This window comes from Octopus sinensis, linkage group LG22, assembly GCF_006345805.1.
Source record: "Octopus sinensis linkage group LG22, ASM634580v1, whole genome shotgun sequence".
NCBI classification, from domain to species: domain Eukaryota; kingdom Metazoa; phylum Mollusca; class Cephalopoda; order Octopoda; family Octopodidae; genus Octopus; species Octopus sinensis.
This window is the reverse complement of record NC_043018.1, coordinates 10,568,053-10,580,633: the sequence shown is the minus strand read 5'-3', so window position 1 is coordinate 10,580,633 and position 12,581 is coordinate 10,568,053. Positions and strand designations below refer to the sequence as shown.

At 36.7% G+C, this 12,581-nt stretch overlaps 1 long non-coding RNA gene across 1 annotated transcript in view; it reads left to right on the top strand.

The window, feature by feature from the left end:
* The first annotated feature begins 5,117 nt into the window (after window positions 1–5,117).
* Window positions 5,118–12,581, top strand: part of LOC118767552 — a 15,491-nt gene continuing 8,027 nt past the window's right edge. Inside the window, exon 1 of the long non-coding RNA XR_005003472.1 lies at window positions 5,118–5,141. This is a non-coding gene — a long non-coding RNA (uncharacterized LOC118767552). The remainder of the gene's footprint in view (window positions 5,142–12,581) is intronic.

The following is a 12,581-nucleotide window of genomic DNA, read 5'->3' as shown; positions in this document are numbered from 1 at the left end:
AAATAGTTCCTTATTTAAGAATGTGTTGCTTAAATTTATAATTATCTCCCTTGTATATATGTATTTGTATAGAGAACAGGGTGAGGCCGTTGGGAGAGGGTGAAATGGTGTAAGTGGAAAAAACCAGGGAAGTTCAGTTGGCAGGAGAGGGAAAAGTCAAAATTGGGAAAATGAAAAAGTGTGAAAGGGGGAAATTTTAATAGATTACATAAACTTCGAAATAATGTCGCAGAAAAAGTTGGTGAAAATGCAAAAGAAAAAAAAGAAAATACCGGAAATTTTCAAAAATTCCAAAAATTCACAGAATCTCGAAAATTTTTGAAGGCTTAAGAGTCATGAAGTCATGAAGTGGAACGGTTTAAGGTAGCTAGCTACCTAGATAGACAGATAGGTGGATAGACAAATAGGTAAATTGGTAGTCAGACAGATAGATAGACACACAGACAGATAGTGTCCTGTGTTATATAGACTACGGTCAGTAATGTAGGTCAAATCCTAAAGAAATGACTGACCTTTCCTTGACCAACACAGGTCTATGTGGATCAAGTGCTTCCTCATCAATCATCTGGTGTGGGGAGGATTTCCCGCTTGTTTTGACAAGCAACAAGCGGGTGGATTTGGTTTCGAATCTCAGACAGGGTGAAGCGAGGTCCCTACAGGTTCTTTTTACTGTTCCCCTGTCTATCCTGCGTTCTGTTCAAAATTATGAAAACGAGGTGGTGATAGGACAGCAACCGAAAATAATCGTTTCTAAAAAATAAAAAAAAGAAAGAAAACAAAAAGAAAAAACCCACCGGTGAAGCAGACTATAACTTTGCTTGTTACTATGGAAACAGGCACCGATATGTCTGTGGCTTTCGATTGGCTAAAATTACCCAAAATTTGCAGACTTTAAAAACTATTAAATTTTTTCATTTGGATCGATATTTTCATAATTCGTAAACAAGTCTACATCAAAATTGGAATCAACTGGAACAACATTAGAAGAATTGAAAAGGGATCTTTTCGGTTTGAACGGCAGTTTTTTCTAGCGGTGTCATATAAAATTATCACCCATAATTATGACCCTAGTATCGATTTATTGCATTTCAATCTGTTTTAGGGTTAGGAGTGGGGGAAGGGTATCTTTTTTTTCTTCACAATCTGTTTCTTAAACGAGGGACATATTCATACGGCACAGAATGTTTTTTTTACCTCAATAGACGTCATTGATTGGTTGAAATTGCAGAAATTGAAGAAAAAACAACAAATATCTTACAAACTATAGAATTTTCTTAATAAAGCCAAGAGAAAAAGATGTTTTATAAACACATTCTATCAGTATACGAAGTTTAAAAGTGTTTAGTTACGTGGAAATTATTTAAAAAATTTGCCGTTCAAACCGAAGAGATCCTTGAAAAGATCCTTTGATTTGTGGCTGTATACAGTCCCCCATTTAAAAAAAAAATTTCCCCCTTCTTTTTCGACGAGTTCTGTTTACCATAAGCTTACGATAAGATACTATATTTTACGAACTCCGAAAGGATGAAAGGCTGATGTCAATTTTTGCCTTTCATCTTTTTGGAGTCAATAAAAACAAGTATAAATGGGTGATAGTATCGACTACCACGCCTCCACTGCATCTAAATTGCTGGCTTCGTGCCTAAACCACAAACTGTTTATTATTAAAGTGGTAACCAAGGCGACGAGCTGGCAGAATCGTTAGCACGCCGGACAAAATGCTAAGCAGCATTTCGTCCGTCTTTACCGTTCTGAGTTCAAATTCCGCAGAGGTTGACTTTGCCTTTTGTTCTTTTGGATTCGATAAAATAAATAGCAATACACTGAGATCGAAGTAGTCGACTATATCGACTTACCCCCACCCCATTATTAAAGCGGCGAACTGGTAGAAGCGTTAGAGCGTCTGAAAAGTGATTTGCGGCATTTCTACCTGATCTCTACATTCAGAGGATCGAATCGTGCCGGGACCAACATTGTTTTTAATACTTTCAGGATTGATAAAATAAAGAATCTGAAAATAATGCTTACGCGATATATTTGTTTACGTTTTGAGCTCAAATTCTGCTGAGGTGAACCTTACTTTTCATCTCTCTGGGGTCGATAAAAATAAAGTACCAATCAAGGACTGAACTCCAGGGCATCGACCAACGCACTGACCTTGAAATTTTGGGTTTACGTTTAAAAAAAATAAATTAAAATATTAAGGGAGGTAACAGTTATTAATTTCTGAGGAGTAGTCTCCCTTGGAAAACGAAACCCTTCGTTTTCAGATTCAAACCAAGTTCTGCGGGGAATATACCTAAAGTTAAGGGCATTCCAGCCCCGAGAAATATAACTTTAGGCCTAGGCTATCTAGCACTACATTACTCAATACATCCTTTTTATTTTTTTTAAGGATCTCTTCGGTTTGAACGGCAGTTTTTAAAAATAATTTCCACGTAACTAAACACTTTAAAACTTCGTATACTGTTAGAATGTGTTTATAAAACATCTTTTTCTCTTGGCTTTATTAAGAAAATTCTATGGTTTGTAAGATATTTGCTGTTTTTTTTCTTCAATTTCTGTAATTTCAACCAATCAATGACGTCTATTGAGGTAAAAAACATTCTGTGCCGTATGAATATGTCCCTCGTTTAAGAAACAGATTGGGTTTATTTACATTTGTGAAGAAAAAAAGATACCCTTCCCCCCACCCCTAACCCTAAAACAGATTGAAATGCAATAGATCGATACTAGGGTCATAATTATGGGTGACAATTTCATATGACACCGCGAGAAAAAACTGCCATTCAAACCGAAAAGATCCCGAGTCAGTTCCTGGCTGTTACGCCTAGAATTGAGACGTTTAGTGCACGCTCATCTGATTTTCGTTTTCACGCAAGATGATCGAATGCATCGAGCAGAGACCATAAACCCGTGTCTTATCACCAGTGATGATAATCTTCATGAAGTCTGGGCCATGGTTTGCCCAGTCCAGCATTTCCTGAGCAATTTCCATGTGGAATTGCTTCTGCTGCTTGTTTGTTTGTTGAGTGAAGCGGTCTTCGTCCCATTAGTGGGAGAAGTCCGAAACGTGGTCCTTTGCTATTCGTAAGACCCGCAGAAGAGAAAGCAGGTCAACCCCCGACACCGAGAGCATTGACGGATGGATGAATGCGCATCCAGGCTCAGTGGTTGTGTAGGAAGTCGGGGACAAGAAACAGGAAGAAAGAGTGAGAGAAAGTTGGAGCGAAAGAGTACAACAGAGGTCGCCACCACCTCCTGCCAGATCCTCGTGGAGCTTTAGGTGTTTTCGCTCAATAAACACACACAACGCCCAGTCTGGGAATCGAAACTGCGATTGTAGAAACTCTGCCAGATGCTAGTATGGGAAGCGGAGGTTAAATGATGTTGAGGATGATGAACATGTTATATATATACTAGCAGTATAGCCCAGCTTTGCTCAGGATTAAGTTAGGATTATTAAGCTAATCAAGCTCTTTATTTCACAGCAAACTAAGTAACATCGACGTCAAATTTGAGTGAAATCCGTTGAAATTGGTAAACTTTTGGCTCAAATTTTGCAGACAATTTCATTGGGAAATCCCATAAGGAATCAGTTTATTGATTTTTTCCACTCATCGATTGGTTTTTTTTTTTTACGTTTTTGGAGAACTTAAAGCATTCAAAGGTCCCATGAGTCCTAAGTAATGCTGGCATCAAGTTTGAACAAAATACATCAAAAGTGGTAGACGTTATGGTTGAAAAGAGTCAGATCTCTCCTTTCGAAAACATGAACAGTTTCGAAACATTGTTTACAAAATAATAGCTGATCATTTGCGAAGGAGCGTGTCTACAGTCAACACGTAGGTCTTTTGGTCTGGTAACCTCTACTCTCTCCTATGTTCACGCACGACCAGCTTTATATCGCTATAAGTAGAGCAACGGATTCAGCTAATTTGGAAATTAGTTGTGGAGAAACGGAGAATATCTTTTATATTGTGTATATATATATATATATATATATATATATATACGGGCAACACACACACATTGCATACATGTGTTTTGTACACATGCATGTTCGTGTGTGCGACTGAAGCCATTCACACATACATACATACATAACAACACCTGTCTGTCTGTTTTTGCCTGTCAATCACTCAGTAAAAAGATGAAATTTTAAAAATCTGTTATCTCTCTCTCTTTCTCCCTCTCCCTCCCTCCCTTTACACCGTCGCTTGAAGGGGACTTAACTCATGTTTGTATAAGCAATGGTGAATTACTTCACTGAGAAAATTGTTAAGTTATGGTCGAAAATTTATTTTTACCGCTATTCGCTGGTGCCTCGGGGGAAAATAATTTGATGAAAATACAGCTAGGGTCATGACAATTGTCCTCCTAAAATTGGAGCGACATGCATGCTAATTTGTTGATGTGCATAAATTACATTCACGTACACACACACACACATCCTACCTTTTATATATACATACATATATATATATACATAATATATATATTATATATATATATATATATATATATATATTTGAGGGTTTGGAGATGATGTACAGGTATTTTATATTAGAAGAAATGAGGTACTCAGAAAATCGGATGGTTTATATTTACAGATATTTATTTGTATATTACATTTTTTATATATCATATAACTTAGATCATGTATTAGCGCTTCTCCCATTCTAGTGGGGTTTTCAAATCAAACTAAGTTCCTGTGTGAAAAGTTTTAACCATTTTATAGTGTTATTGAATTTGTAGTGGTGGGGAGGAATATAAGACAGTACAAGAAGGTGATGGATGAGGAGAAAGTGAGAGAGAGAGAGAGCATGTGTGTGTGTTGTGTGTGTGTGCGTGTGTGTGTGTGTGTGTGTGTGTGCTTTTGTATTTGGAATGAGTGCTAAAGAAAAAGAGGGGAAGGGAGAGGGAAGAAGAAGAAAAGAATTTTCTTTGCTCTGCTGGACAGCATGCTTACTCCAAGGGGGGTCTAAGATCTTGGGGAAAAAAGAATTTCAGTTTTGACCATTTCATATATATATATATGTATATATACACATGCATACATACATGTCTACTATACACCATTTTAAACTTGTGATTACTTGTGTGTATGCTTGTAAATGTGTGTGTGTGTGTGTGTGTATGTGTAATGTCCTATAACTGTCTGCCTTTCTGCATTTGTAGAGTCTTCCCTGTTGCTGTCAAATTTTGTGAGATTTTAAAATTATGTCGAAATTTTCAAATTTGGTTATATTGAAATAATTTTCCATGGTCAATCTGATTTTGTTGTTTATTTGTTCCTAACATCCAACTGAATTATAGGCGAATTGGATTTCAATAAAAATCTATAATGGGCCCCCTAGGGATGCAGGGCTGTACCACATGTTCACAATCAGCCATGATAAGCTAGGACATGTGACAACACCAGCTACTATTTGTCAATGTATTTGTAAATCTATCTGTTTATCTCTATCTCTTATTATAAAAGGCAGATTTTATCTGCCTCCCTTTGTCACTTATAGAAATCTACAATATAGGATTTCTTCAATTACAATTTACCTAGCATTTTTAAGAGTAGAATGCATCGGGTCATGCCAGGTCCAGTTTTTAAAATTTCAACCCCAATTAAGCAAAATTAGAGAAAACTCACATTGTGGTGTATGAGTCAAATGCTTCTCTTAATGTGGGCTACAGCACTCGCACACACACAAAAAGGGAGCGATCTCATTCACTCACGCTATCACTCATTTCTACGACTTTCTCTTTGCAAGTTTGCAGCGATTAAAGTGAAACTAATTCGATAAAACGAGAGAAGTGTACCTTAACCACTACTAAAAAAAAAAAAAACAGCAAACAGAAACAAATAATACATAACGATTTACTCCTCACACAATTTCTTCAATTACAGTGTACCCATGATTTTTCAGAGTACTTCCAGTGGGTGATGCCATAAAAAATTTCTTTCAATTTTACCACCAATTAGACAAAATTCGAGAAAACTCAATATTTTAACATTTCACTCCGAAAGCATTGATGTACATGTGTGCGTGCGTGAGTGTGTGTGTGTCATTCCTCACACACACGCATACACATACATATATGAGAGTGGCAAACACAAACGTTTCAAACAACTACATACAAACACGTGTGTGTTTGTTATTAGTAAAAAAGACGCCAAAACACAACTCACTTATCATTCCAACACATTTGCAAAGACACACGGACGGTGGAATTGCTATAACAATACAGAAAAGGTAAATTGGTTTTATTTTACTCTGTATATATTTTATTATATAATATTATATATAGATATATGTATATATAATTGCAGTATGAAACAGTGTTTATGTATAAACAGACGACACTTATATATAGTTATTAATAAATGTATGCATCCGTTTAACCCTTTCGTTACCAACCGCCCGAATTTACCTATTCATATTTAAATGAGAATATCAGAGTAAATCTCTTTAGTACATTCGTGAAAACACGTATTATACTTCGTAAACACTTCAAATACAGTTTTGTACAAAAATCGAAGTGTAATTTTAATTCCGTGAATTATGGGAGATTTTTTTCCGAAATTTGTTCCTATTGTGTTTTCAAAATTTGTAATTCTGACAAAAAATGGATACGAATTTCATTATATCAAGCAGCGAGTCAGAATTCGAAGGATTTTCTACTGAAGACCTTCATAAATCTAACTCTATGACTGAAAAAAAAAAGCATCTTTATATAAGAGTGAAGTTGTGTGTCTGTCTCCTACGATTTAGATTCGTAACTACTCCCACATTTTGCGGTGCAGTTTAACCAAAAGCGGGTATCTTATAGTCGTGATTCATATCGAGCCCTTCTGTGTATTAGCGCACGTCTACGATGAGTCTACGATTTAAACAAAATTTACCATCATATTTTTCCATTTTAATGCATTTTTTCGCTTTTATATAAGGGAAGTAACTCTCTAAAAATATCTACGATGTGTCAACGATTTAAAAAAAAAATTTACCTTAATTTTTTTTCAATTTTTAATGCATTTTTTTGCTATTTTTTGGCTATAACTCTCTAAAAATGCTTATATAGTTATTTCCCTTACAACCCGAGCAACGCCGGGCGATACTGCTAGTATATATATAAATGGCAAAATGTCTGCGTGTGTGTCCTTTATAAAAATCCACAATCTTTCAGTTAGAGGGCTTGCACTTTCTATGGTCATTCAAAACCGTCCAAGGGTGGTCGTGCACATCTTTACATTTCCCCAGTTACCCCGCAAAGCCATTAAAAAATCAATAGAAATTACTTTTTTGTGAATTTTCTATCCAAAACCCAATCAAAATGCCTGAAACTTGATACGCCAATTGAATGCCAGCTAGCTGTATGTGATTGGTCGGAGATTTGGACAGTACTCGTGTGTATGTGCGCATGCATGCAGCTGTATATGCCGGGTCATAGTGCTAGTCTAATTCATTTTACTCAGATACATATTCGCTTGTCAAAATAATACAGAGACACTCCTTATTCACCTACTAATCGAATTAATAGCTTGTAATACCTATTTTTAGCAATAAACTGTTACAATAAATGAAAGGTTGGGCATAAAGATAGGAAGTGAACAGGAAACAAAACAGGACAAAACTGGAGATAACCCCCCGCTTCTCTGGAATTACCGGTCAACTCATTTATTTTACTCAGACACATATTTGTTTGCTAAAATAACATAGGGATTCTCCTTATTCACCTACTAATCATATTTACCTATTAATCATATTAATAGTTTGTAATACCTATTTTTAGCAAAAAACTATTACCGTAAATGTTATGCAATACATCTTTTATCTTTTACTTGTTTCAGTCATTGGACTGCAGTCTTGAGAAAAAGGGAAAGAAGTCCTGGGCCCAATTTGACAAAACACTTCAAGGAGGTGCTCCAGAATGGTTGCAGACCAATGACTGAAACAAACAAACGATAAAAGTCAACAAAACTACAGAACAGGAAAGAAAAATTGAAAAGTAAAATATTTGATTTCTCCATAATTATTTGTAATTATAGACTTAATTATATTTTCATTTGAATTTCCTCTTTCTGTTTCTAATATTAATTTAATCTCGAGAGTCTACTCCTAAAATAAACACTAATAAATACTGCTGTTAATTAATTAATTAATTCTCTGAGAGTAAATCTGATTTTATACAAATGAACAGATTCAACTGCAGGAAGAACTTGGTGACCAACATTACAAGAGTTCCGATGCACGGCCAGTCTTAAACTCTTCTGGAGAGCAATAATTCTTTCTAAATTTGGCAATTTTAAAGGGAAGGGGAAGTTGATTGCTTTGACTCCAGAGTTCAGTTGGTACTTATTTCATCAACCCTGAAAGTAGAACAGGTAAAGTCGACCCTTTGCCTCATTTGGGCTCAGAATGGAGAGAGCTGGTGGAAATGCAACCATGCATTTTGACCTGTGGGCTAAAGATTTTGCCCTGTGGGCTAATGATTTTGCCAACTCACTGTCTTCCAGAGGGCTGTAATAAACAGCAAGGGGTTGGGCACTGAACCCCGAAGGACACCTACTTGCTGAATTTATAGCTGACTCTCACTTGTTCCCTGTTTCTCAATAACATGGCTTGAGGTGTCAAGATCACACATGGATCATGTATGTGGGGCCAAAGGTTAAGGAAGAAGGAAAGATGATATTATTTGCATAGGGGTCAGGTGTATTGTTTGATGTGATAGCAAACAGGTGTTGGTGTATAAGAGGAAGTGTGTGTGGGGACGAAAGTGAATTTTGGGGGCACCAGAGTTGATAGTACAGGTTAAAGCAACGGTTCTCAACTGGGACTCACATGACCCTTGTGAGGTCCATATACGATTTTGCGGTTAAAATTTATGTGCAATGGATTAGCTACACTTCCACAATACACAAAATAGTTAAACAATTTTTTGAATACAGTTCCTAATATTTAATTATGAGAATATAATAGGATTCTTTTTTGAACATTGGATGGGTATGAAGGTTCCAGTAGAGTAAAACAGAAATCAAAAGGGTTCATAGGGGCAAAATAATGGTTGAGAACCACAGAATTAGAGAAAGAGCTTTGTCAGCACACATTTTTATCATGTAATCTTACAGGAAATATACAATCCAAAGAATTTTGGATTACAGGAAATCTAGAATCCAAAGAATTTTGGATTACAGGAAATATACCAAAATCCAAAGAATTATGGTTTGGTGATCCACTTGCCAGACATGATGGAATTCCTTGCTGATGCCTCTATTTTTATATACTCAATATCTTTTCTTCTTAGAGTCTACTTTTAGGAATTTAGTGTTCTTCCTTTTCTTTGTACGTGTGGTTTTGACTTCTTGTAATGGTGTTGGAACCTGAAAAGTGTCCTATAGTCAATCCTTCGGTATTTCTACTCTTGTTGGTCCCTTTTCTATGACTCTTTCCTTAAGCTGATTTCTATGTCTCCTTTCCATTCTACTTCTTACACCATACATCATTCTTCCTATGTGTGTTATAATTTCTCCTTCTTCCCAGGATTGCTTACCATTTTTGTACATTCTTACATATACCTTATCATCAATTCTAAAGAATTTTGGCATGTCTTTATTAGCACATATTTTTTCTTCACTGGTAATAGTTTATCACCTTTCTGGCAAATATTAATTCTGCTGGGGAACTTCCTTCTGGCGCATTTGGGTTCAAAGTTACCCTGTACACCCTCAAGAATTGTTGGATCGTAATCTCATCCGTGGCTTCCTTATTAGCTTCTTTAAAGCTCTCTTAAAAGTGTCCATGAACCATTTGGCCCTTCACTTCAGTGCTAGGGTGATTCAGTTTTATGTTCTAATGTAAACATCTCACAGAATTTTTTAAACTTACAGGATACAGACTGTGTTCCATTATCAGAGACAATTATATTCGGTACACCAAATCTTGCAAACAGCTCGAGGTTGGTCATTTACACCTTGCGACCTCAGGCCATTTTGTGTAGCTGTCCACTACTATTAAGTAATAATATCCATTTGCTGGGCCTGCAAAATTGATATGTAATCAGGATCATAGTTTTTTTTCCTTCCGGCCAAGGTTCACATTTTGCAGTAGGTAGTTTCACTGCCAGCACACATTCTCTGCCGTCTTTTACCAGGTTTTTAACTTCCTTGGCCAGTATACGAAACTTCGCATCAGCTCTTTCATTCCAGAGATACCTGGGTGTCCCACCTGAAACTTTTTTAGTATTCCCTTCTGTAATGTCTGTGGTATGACCACCTTCTGAGCGTCCATTAGTACACCATCACATATCGAGTACATGCTCACATCTTGGCGGTTCTTTGCATCAGACCCTTCTTTAATCCCTTTAGTTGACCACAGATTTCTTTTCGTCTCATTAATAAATTTGTCATCTCTCACATTTCTTTCTATTTCTTCCAAAGTTACTGGTCATTCATGCATAATGTTCCACATCATTTTGCTTCTGCTTCAGTTCTTAGTGCTGCTATTATGGTCTCCTCCAGCAGTTTTTATTTCTTGGAATTAACCTAGACCAGTGCTTTTCAACATTTTTGCTGGAGCGGAACCCCAAGGAAACATTCCACTGGCTCGAGGAACCCCAGTGCAATAATTTAATAGTCTTATGCACACATATCTGCACAGGAGAATTAAAAATTACTGCCGATTTTAGCAGTTTTGTAACTTCTTGTGGAACCCCTGGACTGTACTGGCGGAACCCTAAGATTCCGCAGAACCCTGGTTTGAAGGCAGATATTCCCTTCTATAATCATAGTTCAATAGAATGGTACCCTATTGCTGCAGTCTGTTTGCCATATGTGTTGGAATTCCTTCCTTGGATCTGTCTATCATTACTGGAGGTCTATGGTCCATTTGCACCCCAAAACGTCTGCTGTGATGAACCTGTAGAACATTTTCATGCCAAATATAATAGCCAATGCTTCTTTTTCAATCTGGCTATGGCCCTTTTCCCCCAGCAATAATGTCCTTGATGTGTGAGCTATGGCCTTTCTCCTACCATCATTATCCGTGTGTAGGAGCACAGCTCCTATCCCATACTCACTAGCATCTGTAGCTAGTATCATCTCTAACTTTGGATTGAAATGTATAAGAGACAAGTCTGAAGCTAACACAACTTTTAACTTGTTAAATGCTTTCTGGCATTTCTCTGTCCAAACCCATTTGGCATTTTCTTTTAGTGATTCATTAAGTGGTGCCTTTACCTTATGTATATTTGGGATAAACACTTGGTAATAGTTTGCCAAGCCTAGAAATGCTTGTAGCATTGTCATATTCATCGGGGGCGGCATATTTTGTATTGCTGTCGCCCTTGGTGGGTCTGGTCTGCATCCACCTTTGTCAATTATTTGATATTTTCCATCAAAAATTTGCATTTTTCTTCTGTCAGTTTTAGCTCATATTCTCTTATTCTCTTGAACATATGTGTTCAATGAGTTGCACCCAAGACTCGCTTTTTATCAAAATGGCATCAAGGTATGAGATGGCAAAATCACAATCACTTAACATCACATCCATTAAAGTTTTAGGGTTAGGGTTAGGGTCTTAGGGTTAGGGTTTAAGGGTTAGGGTTAGGCTTAGGGTTTTAAGGTTAGGGTTAGGGTTTTAGGGTTAGTGTTGGAGGAAAAAGTCAAAATAGAAGTTGGTGGGGGAAAGGGGGCAAAATTTCAAATGCCGATTTTTGGAAATTTTCCAGAACCTCCGTATCCAAAAATGGGGATTTTTGGCAAAAGAAATTAAAAAAATTAACAAATTTGGGAGAAAATGGAGTGGGGTGGGGAGGCGGAAGTCTTTCCTTCTTCTGTTTTACTATTGTTGATAGCTCCACAAGACACTGACTAGAACTGTCTACTCTCAGTTCTTTGACTTTTAACCCTCTCTTGTTACATACATACATACAAAACTACCCTGTTGTTGATGCCGAAATTCCAGTGAAGGAGCCTTGGATCTAGGTTAGAAACTGGCTCTTTCTCTATTGGCAAACAATTTTGAACTGAATAATGACTTACATACATTCATGTTTACATACAGAAAGAAAAGACCTGACATTGTAATTTGGGAAAGAGAAGAGAAACTGTGTACAATTGTAGAAATTACCTGCCCAGCAGAGGTTAGCATAAAGTTAAAGATCAGCGGAAAAGAAAACATCTACATTGAACTATTGAGGAATCTACAGCTACACTACTCTATTCAGATTACAAGTCTAGGTTTATACCTGTAATTATTGGGGTACTGGGATATATAACACACTGCTTAAATACCAATCTTGAGAAATTAGGCTTCTGAAAACTAGAAAAGAGAAAGCTAGTTCAAAGACTACGGATTCAAGCCATCACTGGAACTGCAAAAATTTGTAAGAAAGTTTCCAGAAGTTTATCATTTCAGTATATAAGAGCATGTCTAGACATGCAACTAACTATATGCATGAGAATACATGCGTAAAATGCAACATGCAAATCTGCACATGCACTGACTCCAAATACTGCACATACACATACATGGAAAAATACTATTGAGGAATCTACAGCTACAGATTACAAGTCTAGGTTTATACCT